Genomic DNA, 15,505 nt, shown 5'->3' with positions numbered 1-15,505 from the left:
AAGAAAAATGAGGTATCTTTGTGAGGGTGGAGGGGGAACCTCCCTCCTATGACCAGTCTCCTGTTTGGGGGGCCGGGAGTGTCAAAACTGGGTGCACAAGCAGACCCACTGAGGGCCAGGAAAAAAACATTGAAACTTCTATTTTTTTTTATTGTGGTGAGAACGGTGAATGTGAATCTACCTCCTGACCAGTTTTTAAACGTGTGATGCAGCGTTGTTAGCTGCAGGCACAACACCGCACACAGATCTCTTTGAGTTGGTTTCTCATCTAAGCCATACGGTATACATTATCAGCACAGATGAATAACTCACAGATAAAAGTATGCATATGAAGGTATCTGATCAAATCAGGTAGCCATCAGGACAGTTTGCAGGGCACACCGTCCCAGCGGTCTGTGCCCCCCACCCCCACCCCCACCCCCACCCCCACCCCTGAAGCCCCATGCCTGGGGCCCTCCTCGCCTTAGCCTCCGAAGGGCAGCTCACGCCTTCCTCTGGAGAAGCCCGTGCGCGCGCTGCGCGCTCTCCTGTGCATCCCGGCAGCACATTCCTGGGCTCCACTCCATTTCTGCTTGGTCTTGTCGAGGCAGAACGTCTCAATCCCGAAGTCTGCCCCGCCCCAGGTGAGAACATTCTGTCCAGTCTGATGATGTCACTATTTCCCTTTCCTTCCCGCTCCTCCCTTCCCCCTGGGTTTGGGACACGATGCTCACCTGTCCCAGGTACATCACTCCCTCTAGCAGTCAGTCTCCCCTTGGGACCTCAGCTTGGTCTTGCAAATGTGCACAATTCATCCTTAGTAGACCAGTGTCACCCTTAGTGACAGTGTTTCCAGGGCTGGGAGGAACAGTGATAACTCGGTAAGACCAGTAGTGACCTCTGCCACTTGCAGGGCTGCTGAGTGCCTGTGTTTTGCATGGTGACCCACAGCACCCATAGCAACTGTGTAAGGGGAGGCCATCATCCCCACTTCAGGGGTGTGATCATTAAGGCCGAGAGTTCAAGGTGAATATCTGAGCTGCAATTTGCACACAGATGGCCTGCCTGCCACCAAGGCTCGAATCTTTCTGTCACAGCCCGTGGCTTTTCTTGTCACGGCCCAGGTGGTGGGGACTCATTTATGTTGATGCCACATCAGCACTGGAGCGGCCTCGCTGAGAGACGTACCAGGGTCATGTCCCTCCCCAGACAAACAATCGAATGTGCAGTCGGTTTGCACGTAGACAGAAACATAGAAAAAGTAAGTTGATTATAAATATTTGAGGCTCATTTGGGGAAATGTCAGAAAAATAGTTTAAAGAAACTCCAACATCTAGAGCTTTGTCTAACCCCATATTACTAAAGTGTCTCTCCTCAAAGCCCTGGGCCCAGGAATGACCCATGAATTCTGTCCTCCTACAGATATCACTTATTCATGGATTTAAACACCAGCGCTGGCCTTCACCGTCGGATTTCCTGTATTTTGATAGCTTCACAGACTGACCCATGTGGATGCTGGGCTGCACCGTCCTGCCCGCGGCCCCGTTTGTCCTGTGTAAATAAAACTTCCACCACACCGCCACATTCACAGGCAGAGCCCCCTCCAGCTCCGCCCAAGGCAGCCCTGACCACGACCAAGAACGTTTCCCTCAACCCTGCCTCACAGCCAGGTAACACCTGGACTCATTTTGCTTTTCCACCTTTCAGATGTGTGGTGGCTTCTGCAGTGGAGTAAAAATGACAGATTTATGCAAGGCTGTGGGTTTGGATCAGAGAATGCCCTTGAGCCACATGGTTACTCTCTGCTTCTCCCTCCTCTTAGCTGCTGCCTGGAAGAGCTGATGGAGAGGAAACCATCGTTTCTCTTTCAAACCCGCTGCAGCTGTTCTCCACACCTGATACAGTGAAGCAGAAGGTAATGCATCAACCCCCAAAAGGGCTCCCAGCCTTTGGTGGCACATTCTTGCCTCCCCCCACCCCCCACAGGAAGGGGACAGGTTGGTGAGTGAGGGCGTAGAAAACTTTTTCCCCTTGAGATAAGCACCAAGCTGATGGTCTGGCTTCATGCCATTTGTTCCCGGGCTCTTCAGGGGTGGCTTCCTTTGAGCCTTAGCCCCCAGCACCACAGCCCCACGGTGCCCTGTCCTGAGTTCCACCTTGACTGGGCACCCCCCTTACACTGCAGGCAAACCACTTGGTTTCTGCTGCCTCTGTCTTCCCAGAAAGGGAATTTGGGGGGAAAATTCTCCAGGAAATCCCAAGTGACTTTAAGATCAAAAGCTCATTTTGGTTCTTTATCTCATTTCTTCCAGCTTTTCAGAGTTTTGTTGTCCTGCATTTGTGGAAGCTCATAAAAATGCATTAGTTATTTTCCAGCTTCCCAGGTGAGAGCAGAGGTTTTCAGGGGGCAAAGCGGATTCCGGCTGAGACGGGATCAGTAATCCGTGTCGTTGGTTCCACCAGACTTGCTTGTTCCAAGCAGGTGCGTAGAGTGAGTGACAAGCAGAAGTGCTCCATGTGCCTCTGTTCCCACAAACAAGGAGCTTGGAGACTCACTCTTCAAGCATTTTTTCCAGCAGGTACTGACTGATTTGTTTGAATTTCGAGCTCCATTTGTCTGAATGGAGAGTGTAATTGTATCTCCACTTTAACCAAATTGTTTAGGACGTGTGCATAACTAACTTGTAGTCTTCTTGGTGAATGAAGGGAAAGGGCAGCAGGGGCTTAATTTTGCATACTAGAGAGATAAGATGTCTCAACCCACAACCCAGGCCACCTGACCTTCATTCATACGCAATAAATGTCTCAGGTGGCTTCTCTCCCAGCTGTGACACTGGACATTTGTATGGTCATCCTATTATTGTTGTATAGCTTACTCTGTTTTTTTTTTTTTTTGCCTTGAAAAGATGGAAATGCAAACTAGATGATTAAAATCCATGTGGCTGTGCATGTAATGAAAGCTATACAGTCACATGGTCTTTCTCTTACACACTCACACACACACCATTCATGTTTGGAGTTTTACTTCACTCTGCAGCTGGTCATATTCCTGTCTTGGCTTCATCCACATTACCGATGACCAGGGGACCCAGAAAGACAGCTGGAGAAGCGCCAAGCTAACCGCCCACGTCCACTCGGGGTTATTTGAGAGTGGCTCACAATGCTTAGGAGGTGCCTGCAAGTACATGGCTGCAGCGGGTGCTGCCCAAGTCAATTGCACAGGAACTTTCCTGTCCTACAAAACCCCACCTAAAAACGGCACCAACAGGAAACCAGAGCGGAGATAATGTTGCCTGAGCAGGGAACAGGGTCTGTGGGAACAAACCAGTCTCAGGTCCAGGTCCCTTGGGAGTATGTGAGGGTGATCCCTGTGGGTCGGGCTGCGCAGGCAAGGCACGGGAGCCTGTGGCTGGAGATCAGGACCATACACATGTCTAAGGCCCCTTCATGTGTAACTACGTATTCTTTGGAGAGGGAAGAAGGTTGCGGGGGGTGGGTGAATCCAGCTGGGGAAATTCTGCACTAAACAAAGTGAAACAAGTTTCTTCAGCCTTTGATATTCAGGTTTCATTGCAAAGCTCTAAGAGGTGGAAATATAAAAGGGAACTTTCCCCAAGCTTTTTAAAAGTGACTTTGATTTTAATTATCCTAAGCCTTATGATCACATAATTTACACTTTTGTCTTGACGATCTGTTCTCCTCTACTTGAATCTTTCTAGTGAGCTGGCAAAGGCACCGTCACCAATCACACACACATGTAGTAATTCCACAGTTGTTTTTGAATAGCTATTCAAGACAATCCTGAATTATAATTCAGTCTCACTTAAAGAATTCACAGTTTGCTACTATGTCTCATCACGATGAATTTTAACAGCATCTGACCTTGCAGATCATCTATAAAATGTGAGAAGCGTTAGATACTCTTCATTTCATGTTATACACAAACCACACTAAAATGCCTTTCATTAAGCAAAAGGCAACAGGTTAGATACAGTGCATTTTAATTAAATTGGCATAGTTAGGACCAAAAAGATAAAGTGGCATGCCAGCTTATCGGCGGCCCCTGCCTTTTAACAGGCTAACGACCATGCTGTGAAGCACAAGCGGGGCTTGCTTTCCTCATGAACAGCGAAGGAGTTTCCTCAGTATTTAAACACCTTAATATACCAGTTACATAAATCTAAGCATAAAACCCATCTCCTACAGGTTTTGAGGTGGCATGCACCCTGTCGGTGAAGAGCTGAATATTACGAATCATGCCCAGCCATATTTTTAGAAGGGAAAGCTGCGATAGCAGTTGCTGAACTGAGATCACCATCAAAGTTCAAAACACCGATCAAATCCATTTAATCACAGGCCAATCTTATTTAAATCAGAATTGCCCCAAAGAAACGTTCCATCAGCCTTCCATGACCTGAATTCTGGTGTGTGAGGACCATTTCAGTATGGTACACATAAAAAAGCCACATGACCTTTGTAATAAATCAGGCCGTAGCCAACATTTACTCATTAGTAGCTTTTTTGAGATAAGCTATCAAATCTGCCCTTTCTGAACTCTTCTTACTGCCAGCAAAGATGACTTTTGTTCCAGGCATGTACTTCTTGGGATTCTCCAAATACCCTTCAGTGTAGCCTCTCCCCAGAAGATGTTTTTGTTCTTGTTGGCATTCGTGTAACAAAATCCAGGGGCCTGACTTGTCTTTTGCCCAAAAAGATCATGGAGATTTGGTGCAGTCTTGTCCTTGCCTCCTTATTCCAAGGTAAGGCACTGGGCACCCTTCTGAACAACAATCCTCTCGTGCTCCTCAATGTCACCCATTTTAAAATCGCTTTTTTTGTCACACAAATTACAGGGGTTCCCATTCGCACACTGGATGCATCCTGCTCTCTAATAACCTCCCAAATGTTGCTGACCTGGGAGTCTTCACTAGGAATTGCTAACATGTCCAAGGGCACAGATGTCCCACAAGACCCAGTTTGGAGAATGTCATTTGGAAAAGTCAGGGAAGCCCCAGCTGTCCAGGGTCACCAGCTCCACTGAGGCTCAGCTCCCAACCCAGTGGGGACATTCCAAGGTAGTGGACTTAACATTTGGGGACCCACATCACTGGTGGGCACATGAGGGCTCGCTAAGGGTACATCATATGTGGATTTGAAAAAGGGAATCCCGGGCCTGCCCCTCACAGGTGCACCCTTCCCTGAAAGAGCTCTGCCAAGAGCTGGAAGGCAGTGAACCCTGCCTGCCCGAGGCTCGGAGGGTCTCCCCCTCGTCCCCCTTTCACAGCATCTGTCTCACAGAAGCAAGAGGTCCCCTCACTCCCCGCTTCTCAGTTTGTGCATCGCCCCTCGAGGCCAATCTCTGAGATGCCAGACAAACTCGGTTTTGTGAGAACGTGAGTGAATGAGTCTGTCGACTGATTAATAAATCTCTTTGTAATTCAGGTTTCTAATTTTCTGCTTTCATGAAAATTGAGGGAAGACCTAACTGAGTTGTCAGAGAATTGGATCATCAAAAATAATTTTGATGATAGAACATCGAATCAGGAGGAGCTCTGTAATTGACGTTGCCATGATAAAATTCCTTTCCGTCTCACTTGGTCGTTTTTATGAAAAAGGTTTCATAGTGTGTACAGTAACTGATAACAACAACAATTGTAAAATTGGAATACTGTTGAAGAGGAACACCATCTATGGTAGTTTTATTTTGCAATAAAATTTTACTCTTTATCCCCTGGTTGGTGTGGCTCAGTGGATTGAATGCCGGCCTGCGAATCAAAAGGTCACTTGTTTGATTCCTGGTCAGGGTACGCATCTGGGTTGTGGCCCAGGTCCCCATTTGGGGGCATGTGAGAGGCAACCAATTGATCTTTCTTTCACACCTCGATGTTTCTCTCCCTCTCTTTCTCCCTCCTTTCTCCTCTCTCTAAAAATAAATAAAAATAAAACCTTTAAAATTTTACTTTTCATATCTAATAATTTATGAAAATTATAATATATTTGTTTTGCTAAATTACAAATGAGTAGTGCCTACAATGGTGATTCAGTCCGGAATATTTCTTTGATACCCACAGCTATGTGGTCAAAGGAAAGTTTTAAAACTAATTTCAAATTAATTAAAGTGCAAGATTAATTTCATAGTATGCAGATATTTTTGCTGGGTGGTTAATAATCGAATTTCAGACATAAAATATATCATATTAACATAAAATTATTTGGGGAGAATGAAGTGGAAATACCGCTTTAAGGAGTAAAGGAAATAATATTTTGCCTACTGAAGACAAGCTTGTTGGTGTATATTTAGAGTGAATTATGATGGAAACCAAATTGCCATAGTATTGGATTATACTGGAAACATTTTAAAAAGTCACATGAGTTTAATTTTTAAATGTTCAGTATTTCCAATGCGCCTAAAGTTACATCTTTTGCAACTATTTAAACTTTCAAAGACATGTTTTAGATGTTAACTTCGAAGTCTGTAAGAAGAAAAGCAGTTTTAAAAAATTATTTTAAAGGGTAAACGTGAAAGAAGTTGGAGGTCTCACATCCGACGGCACGTAAGGAAAAGGAAAAGGTGCGGGTCCAGAGGTGGCGATATTCGGCCTAAATCGGGCTTGGGGCTGCTCTGCCACCACACTTGCCCCTTCTGCCGTCCCGCGGTCTGGCACCCTTGTCTCTGCAGGTCTAGGTCCCCTCAACTTCCACCTTAATGCCCCACAGCAGGGCTAGCCTCCCGCTCCCAGAGGTGCTGCTCATTTCTGCTGTGCTTCACAACCAACCCCGGGGACTTGGCCCTGAAACCACCTCACAGACCTGACCGTCCCAGGGGCGTGGCCCCGCCCCACACTCACTGCCTCATTCCCTCCCCAAGTTCCACAAACCCTCCCAAGTCAATGTCGGTTCTGGTCCTTGAGGAGCCCGCATCACCATCTCGTGAATTAGCATTAATGTGTAGGCTGCGGTTTTCAAAGGGCTTCCCTCTCTACCTTACCTAATTTAGGTCCTGCCACAACCTGCTGTGGTAGATGAAGAAACTGGGGCTCAGAGGACTGGTGTGGTTTGCTAGTGATTTATCTGACATCTCATTGTTTCTGAGGAGTCTATTTTGGTCGAAGGCCAGAGCACACCAGTTGGGATCTCCTGAGTCTGGAGTATGTCTCCTTACTCCTCAGCTCCCTGAGCAAGCCCCACCCCTGGGGATGCGGATGGGTGTTAGCACGATCTCCTTGTCTCATTGGGGTCTCCTCTGGGGTCTCCTTCAGGATTCTCCACCAGACACTTGGAGTGGGTGAGCAGACAGCAAGATGGAAATCAGCACGTTTGCATACATAACTCGGAACGAGATGTTACAGTGCGCAGCCAAGACGAGACGAGTACAGACAAATGTTCACACAAAAATGTGCAAGATTCGCCATGAGTTGTGTTGTAGTCTGTACAACAATTGTACCAGAAGTGAGACTCGGTCAGATGTCAAAATGCCAGTGATCTCACTTCAGTTTTGATTTTTAATTAAAGACAAAGACATTCTGAAGCCAGAAGAAATACTAAATCTGTTTCAACTTACCTCACAGGGCACAAATTAATAGGCGTTTCTGGTTGAATAAGTCAACTTCATGCTTTGTGTGTTATTTTTGAAAACATTTGGAGTGGGGTGTGTGTTTTACTGCATCCAGGTTGCTAGACATGCATATTGGAAAAAAAATACTCCATTTTGGGGTGCAATTTATTTGTTTTATCCCTCAGAGTGAGGTATTTCATTAAGGCTGAACCCTCAAGAACATTATAACATTAGTAGGAATTTCTAAAAGTGATTGATTCTTTAGGACTTAAAAGAGTAGTTCTGTGGGTAAGATACACAGTAAAAAGTGTCAGGCCACTTAGTGCACACAGGACATCATTTACTAAAAGGAGGACAACAGTACTGTAAACAGGCCAAGGTCACCTTCAAAGAGCACAAGGACTGCCTGGAAGTGCAGGTGTGCAGGTGGCCAGGACTTGAGTAACCAGGAACTTACGATACCTGTCCTCGTTGGTCGGCCTCAGCTGTCACTTCTGAGCCCAGTCCGGCTCCACTGGGGCCCCATTACCTTTGTCAGAGTCATTCTTGGGCTGCCCAGCATGTTGACATAAGTTGGTTGGGTTACAAATATTAAATTCTTGAGTGGGACTCAACAGCCAATCTGGGTGGAGCGGTGGGGCCTTTCCCGAGCCAAATCTGGGAATCCTGAAAACTTGCAAATGAGAGCCTCCATGCCAGTTCTCTGCCAGTTCCTATTTCTAAAGTGTCCTCATCATCCTTGTGAGCAGGGGACAGACCTTGGAAACAAAGAACCTCCATACTCTGTGACCCAACTCTCAGAGCCACCTGCATAGACTGTCACACTGGGAAGGAAGTGAGAGGTCACTGACCAGTGTGAAGGGTCACCTGGGGTGCTACTGGCATTTGGGGCAGGAAAACCTTTTTCTGTGAAACTTTCCTGTGTAGGAAAAACAGCATCCTGGCCCTTGGTTATCAATAATGCATCTGCCAGTTATTATGAAAACTGAAAATCGCCTCTCCCATGGTTCTACATATTGGGAAAGTGGAGAAAAACAGTTGCACTACTTTCAGCTGACACTGCTTTTTACAGAGGACACCTGGATTCCTGAGGGGGGAGTGATCTGGCCTGAGGTCAGAATTCAAATTAGTAATGAAGTCAGAATTTTACCCTGAAGCACAGAGTGCTGCTGGTTGCCAGAGGGAAGGGGGCTTTAGGGGATGGATGCAAAAGGTGAAGGGATTGAGAATTACACATTGGTAGTTACACAGGGATGTGAAGTACAGCATTGGGAATACAGTGAATGATATTGTAATAACTATGTTTGGTGCCCATTGGGTACTAGACATATAAGGGAGAATGCTTTATAAAGTATATGATTATCTAACCACTATGTTGTACACTTGAAACTAATATAAAATAATATTGAATGCAAACTGTAATTGAAAAAAATTTTTTAATTCTCACCAAAGGATATGCTTATTGATTTTAGATAGAGAGGAATGGAAAGAGAGACAATGCTATGAGGGAGAAATATCGATTTGTTGTCTCCAATATGCACCCTGACAGGGGATTGAACCCACAACCTAGGTATGTGCTCTGACCAGGGATTGAACCCACAGGCATTTGGTGTATGGCACCATGATTTAACCAACCAAGCCACCCAGCCAGGGCTGTAAGTAAAAACTAAAAAAAAATTGAGAATTAAAAAAGAATTTTACTCTGCAGTTCCTTGAATCATCCTCCTGCTGCTGTTCACCCATGAAATAGTAATTACTTTATTAATTACTAAAGCAGTAGTTTAGAAATTGCTAATTGGACTTCTGGTCAATGGTTGCATAGGTAAACACAGCTTGCCTCCTTGCACAACCACATCAAAATTACAACTAAATTATAAAACAACCATTACTCAGAACTGGCAGAAATTGAGTTGACCGAAAGTCTGACAATTGCAGAATGAAAGAGACCACATCCATCCAGACTCATAGAAGGCGCAGAGACGTGGAACGGACTGGTTGCATATCCGTGTGTGGTGGATAAAATATCAGGTGGAATATCTCTGGAGTCAGGAGTCCCAGCCCCACACTGGGCTCCCCTAGCCCTGGGCTGCAGTGCCAGGAAGATAAGTCCCCATGACTTCTGGCTGCAAAAACTACTAGACATTGAGTCAGTGTAAGAAATTACTGGAATCTCAAGCAGTTCCTCTTAAAGAACCAACACATGAACTTACTAAGACTCACTCCCTCTGAGCTCCAGCACCGGGGTAGCAGCTCAAAAGGCACCAGCAGCATATGCGGAGGAACTGAAGTGTCTGGTGTCAAGGTGAGAGCTGGGGGACAGCTTCCTCCCAGACAGAAAGGTGGGCAGAGCCACAGAACTGGCAGGTGGTTGCCATATCTGAGACTCCATTAACCAGGCTAACACTGTTTGTCTACTCTGGAGATCCCCTAAGAATCCTACCCACCCAATTTACAGCTGTTAAGAGTAGCTTTTCCATATGAATGTCTGGTCTTGACTCATGCTGCACAACTTCCTAAATCTTTTTAAACAAGCAACAGCTGGCCTCAGTGAGCCCCAAGGCTCCAGTACCTCTTTTTAACTGGCCCCAGGCCTGGCACTAGCAGCAACCAGCCAGGATTCACAGCTTGGCTTTGCCTGGTAATCTCCAAGCCCAGCACAAGTAGCAGCCTTCTCAGATTGCTGTATAGCTCTGGCAGGGTGACCCCAGGCAAAACACAGGTGGGGGATGACTTTGGCCTGCACCACTTGGGAAATCCCAGGACCTGTGCACCCAGTGGACAGCTACAGACCACATCAGAGCACCACCACCCTGTCCCTGCACAGTTGATCCTCCATGGAGGGTGGAAATTGATGGTCAGTGGTCACAGCCAATCCTTATAATTGATTGGCCTGGGTAAATCCCTTCCATTGACCTGCCAAAAGCAATTAAGTCTCAACTATAAAAGAAGGGTGTACTCAGCCCACATGGAAGGCACACCTCAAGTTTTACCCAGCTTGGGTTATAGGAGAGGCTGTGCCACTGAACCCTACAGGACACCTACTGTAGTAGGTCATGATACCAACACAGGGGGTCATAGAAGCTCTACATAATACATAGAAACAAACACAGGGAGGCCGACAAAATGGAGATACAAAGAAACATGGCCCAAATGAAAGAACAGATCAAAGCTCCAGAAAAACAACTAAACAAAGTAGAGATAAGGGATCTAACAGATGCAGAGTTCAGAACACTGGTTATAAGGATGCTCAAGGAACTTAATGAGGCCTTGAACAGCATAAAAAAAGATTTAGTCAGAAACGAAGTATACACTAATTGAAATAAAGAACAATTTACAGGGAAATAGCAATAGGTTGAATAAAGCCAAGAATCAAATCAATGATATGGAACATAAGGAGGCAGAAAACCCCCCCAAAACCAACCAATCAGAACAATGAGAAGAAAGAAGAATCCAAAAAAACGAGGACAGTATAAGCAACCTCTGGGACAACTTCAAGAGGTCCAACATTCACAGAAGAGAAAGAGTAAGAAATTGGAAATCTATTTGAAAAAAATAATTAAAGAAAAATTCTCTAATTTGGTGAAGGAAATAGACATGCAAGTCCAGAAAACACAGAGAGTCCCAATTAAGTTGGACCCAAACAGTACCACATCAAGACACATCATAATTAAAATGCCAAAGGTTAAAGATAAAGAGGGAATCTTAAAAGCAGCAAGAGAAAAGAAGTTAGTTACCTACAAGGGAGTTCCCATAAGACTGTCAGCTGATTTCTCAAAAGAAACTTTGCAGGCTAGAAGGGACTGGCAAGAAATATTCAAAGTGATGAAGAGCAGGGACCTACAGCTAAGATTGCTTTACCCAGCAAAGATATCATTTTGGAATGGAAGAGCAGATAAAATGTTTCCCAGACAAGGTAAAGCTAAAGAAGTTCATCATCACTAAACCATTATTATATGAAATGTTAAAGGGACTTAAGAAAAAGAAGATCAAAATTATGAACAATAAAATGGCAAAAATACATGTCTAACAACAATTGAATCTAAAAATCAAACTAAGCAAACAAGAAGAACAGACACAGAATCATGGATACAGAGAGCATTTGATGGTGCCAGATGGAAGGGGGTGTGCAGGGGAATGGGCGAAGAGGTGAGGGGATTGAGAATTACAAAAAGTTACACAATAACCATGGGGATGTAAAGCACACTATAGGAAATGGAGTAGCCAAAAAACTTAAACACATGACTTATGTACATGAACAAAGGTGTGGGGATTGCCTAAGGGATAGGTGGGTGCTGGGTGGAGGGAGAAAAAGGGGGAAAATTGGGACAACTGTACTAGCATAATCAATAAAATATAATAAAAAATAAATAAAAGTACAAATAAAAAAGAAACCACTAATTAATTTACTATTTATGGTTAGTACGTATGAACTGTTTGAAAGTTCTAGGCAAAAATACTAAATAACTATCCCAATTATATATCTATTTATAGCCTAAGTCACTATTAGGCTATAAATAGTGACTTTTTACTAAATACTGACTTTATACTATTTAGGAGTATAAATTACAAATTAATAAATTATATTATAATCCATTCTGGAAATACTTTCTGTAAAAAGATAGATCAGGGATGGACAGAAGAATGCAGCTGTGTCCAGACTGACAGTCCCCGAGGGCAGGTCTGGAGTAGTCTCTTGACACGCCAGTGCTGAGCACCAAGTCTAGCACGCAGTGATAGTCAGCTGGTGTTTGTCCATCCGAACTGAAGCACATGCCTGTTTGCATTTAAGCTGCTCTCCCAGACAGCTTCTCAAAAGCTGTCTCCTGAAGTTTCATTTCTAATGACTGCACAGGCTCCTATTCAGGCTCCCTGGATTGTGCTGAGGAAAACGGACCCTTAAAAGTAGCCTGGATTGAATGGGAACATGGGCAGGATGTGGCCCAAACATGCCACCGGTGCTGCTGGGTGGGGTGCAGAGAACAGGTCCCGTTGCCAGCTCGTAAATCCCTCCCTCCCAGAAGCTTTAGCAGTGTGAGCAAGATACTGCCTGCCAAGTGCTTTGAGCTGCCTGGAACAAGGTGCGGAACAAATAGCCTTATTATTGTTTCTAATCTGCAGATCCTGGGCTCTGTGTCTGGAAATATAAAGGAAGGAATGGGGCTGGGTAGACAGAAGCCAAGATGTGTGAGCCCCTCAGGCTGCGGTTTGCTACGTGCCTTTCCAACAAGAGACACTAAGCCTCTGCTTCTAAGGATCAGCAAGTCCTATATTTTTGTCTGTGAGAGGCACTTCCTCTTCTGGGACATATATGCTAATTTTTTCTTATTAAACAATCAACTTTTGTTTCTTCCCAGCAGAGCTCCTACAAATCCCCAGGCTGCTTTTCCTAACCAAATTGTGGTTAAACTATTCTCTCCTCCAGCTCTCATCTCAAATCTATTAGAGGCCTCCCCTGGAGAAAAGCTGTTTCTGAGGGTTCTAAGTGGCTAGTTTCATTTTTCCAAATGGATCCAGGGGATAAATAGGGTAGTATAGACACTCAGGTTATATACGCCAGCCAGTTTTACTAAATTCGATGATGCAGGGTTTCCCCCCACCCCGGCCCTGTGCCCCCGCCCCGCCCCAGGATCCAAGGATGCTCCTTTGGAAGTCTTAGCTTCCAGGGTGTTCAAAGCTTAACAAATAGCTTTGCAGCCTCTCTGTAAGCTCATCCCTGATAACTGGCCCTACCTTCCAGCTTGCTGATAGACCAACACATTGGCCTTGGAAGTTTTGTTTTCAAGTCTGACAGAAGAACTGATCTTGAAACAGCATTTATAGGTCTTTTAAAAATGACCAAGATTGCCATGGAAACTGAAACTCCAAGGGATGGGGGGAAGCATCCTTTGCTTAATTGCTTATGAAGATGTGTGAAAGGAACAGACAGTTTCGGCCTGGTACAATGATAGACCTGCTCAAGAAGAGGAGATGGGAGGACAGGCCTTGGGAAGACCCAGACCAGGACTGCTGAAATCATTGGCTCTGTGGAAGCATTTTGATTATAGAGTTTTAGTTACACTGCCTCCCAGATGTACATAACAATAACAACAAAAAAGGTTATGTTACACTGACTATTGTGTGATTAAACAGAATTGCCAAGGAGAAAAAAAAATGATGAGCATATATGCTTCTTGGCTAGATTTTAAATACTGTTTAAAGAATTACCTGCAGTTTCATCAAGGATTAAATAAGAATGTAGACTTTTTCCTAAGTGTCAGTGAATTCAGGCATTTCAGATTTTTTTCTGTCACTATGTAGGGAAGACATATACCAGGCGTTCGAAGGCTAGACTACACAGTGTTATAAAACATGAAGTCCTCTTATCCTTTAAAGTTTCATTTAGAACTTAAACATGTAGCAGAGAACAAAATTAAACCTCTCTTTAAAAAGTGCATCTTTGTTCCAAAATGTTCTTTTTAAAGACTGAAGGCCTTTCAGAACTAATTTCTGTAGAACTCTCATAAGGAAGCAGTTTGAAAAAAGCTGTAGGTTAAGGCTTGACGAGGAAAGTACTGTTGCATATAATTTCAAGCCACACCTAGTTATCAGCATCTAGTTAGAATTCTGGTGGAAGAGTGGCCATCTAATTCTTCTTTATGAGTAAAGTAAAAAAAAAGGTACATCAAGATGACAAATGATATTTTGGTACTATTAAGATGGTGCTATTTCTGGGGACTAGCAATGCCCAAACTCTGTTTTGTGCTCACTCCTCCTCTACAAAGAGTTCTTGACCTGAGAGTGACACTCGAGGTGCAAAGGTAAGTGGAAAGCAAAACACCAGAACTCTTTATATCTGAGAGTACTTAATACTAGGAAAAGGCCACTCCAATGGAATCCACTTACCAAAATGTTGTATTGGACAGTGCATACCAGGTTTGATTGGTATGATTTTTGGAGAAAAAAAATTATAAAAATGAGTTTATTTTGTCTTACAATTAACAAAATAATTTTCTAATGACAATTGTACATTAAATTACTTGCTCAACCAAATGATTCAAGTGTTGATTTGAAAGCTGTGATGGACTGTTACTTTGGTGGCCCTCAGGGAACTATGCTTCTCTCTATTTGTACTCGTAAGTCTCCTCACACCTTCATTCTGGGCCTGGTCACGTGACAAGCTTTGGCTGAAGAAACATTAGCAAAGGTGATGCAAGTGAAGGCCTGGTAATTCCTTGCAAATCAGGCCTTGTCTTCTTAGAAGGTGTAGTGTTGGGTGCATCTGTCTGCCATACAATGGGGAAACATAAGCAGCAATGTGGAGAAGCCTACATTGTGAAGAACTGAGTTGAGCTAAAGGATAAACTATTTAGATTTAAAGCAGAATTCGGAAGAACTAAAAATGATCTAGAACTTGTGGGTTGATAATAAAATTGTTTCTCTTCTCTAATCTCTTCAAGAAAATCATTATAAAAGTAAAAAACTTCTCAAAGCCTTGATTTGAAGATAAAAGCCAGGATACTGGAAGTAAAATATGGCCTCAGGGTCAAGGTCTCTGTTAAAGCATCAGAATATATTTTTTAAAGATTTTATTTATTTATTTTTAGAGAGAGGAAAGATAGAAGAAAGAGAGGGAGAGAAACATTGACGTGTGAGAGAAACATTGATCAGTTGCCTCTCACATGCCCTCAACCAGGGACCTGGCCTACAACCCAGACATGTGCCCTGACAGGGAATCAAACCAGCAACCTTTCATTTCGTAGGATGACGCCCAACCCACTGAATCGTGCTGGTAAGGGCATCAGAAATATTTAAGAGGTATCTTAAAGATCCTCTCTGCTAAACAAGAAGACCTCCAAGAATATGAAGGTTATGTTTCTCATTGTACTCTGATTGGCATCCCCAAGCACAGAGAAGAATGTCTTAAAGAGATTTGTGAATCTTTTATTTTTGTCTAGTAGAGTGGATGCTAATTTGATACATAGAGAACTACAA

The 15,505-nt window shown here is 44.0% G+C and overlaps 1 pseudogene; it reads right to left on the bottom strand.

Moving 5' to 3' along the window:
* Positions 1-4,481: 4,481 nt before the first annotated feature.
* LOC123831333 lies at positions 4,482-4,798 on the bottom strand (annotated as a pseudogene).
* Positions 4,799-15,505: the final 10,707 nt, after the last annotated feature.

This window comes from Phyllostomus hastatus, unplaced genomic scaffold, assembly GCF_019186645.2.
Source record: "Phyllostomus hastatus isolate PE091 unplaced genomic scaffold, TTU_PhHast_1.1 phas_scaffold_1674, whole genome shotgun sequence".
Classification (NCBI taxonomy): Eukaryota; Metazoa; Chordata; class Mammalia; order Chiroptera; family Phyllostomidae; genus Phyllostomus; species Phyllostomus hastatus.
The sequence above is the reverse complement of the archived record's forward strand: the minus strand, read 5'-3'. Positions and strand labels throughout refer to the sequence as shown.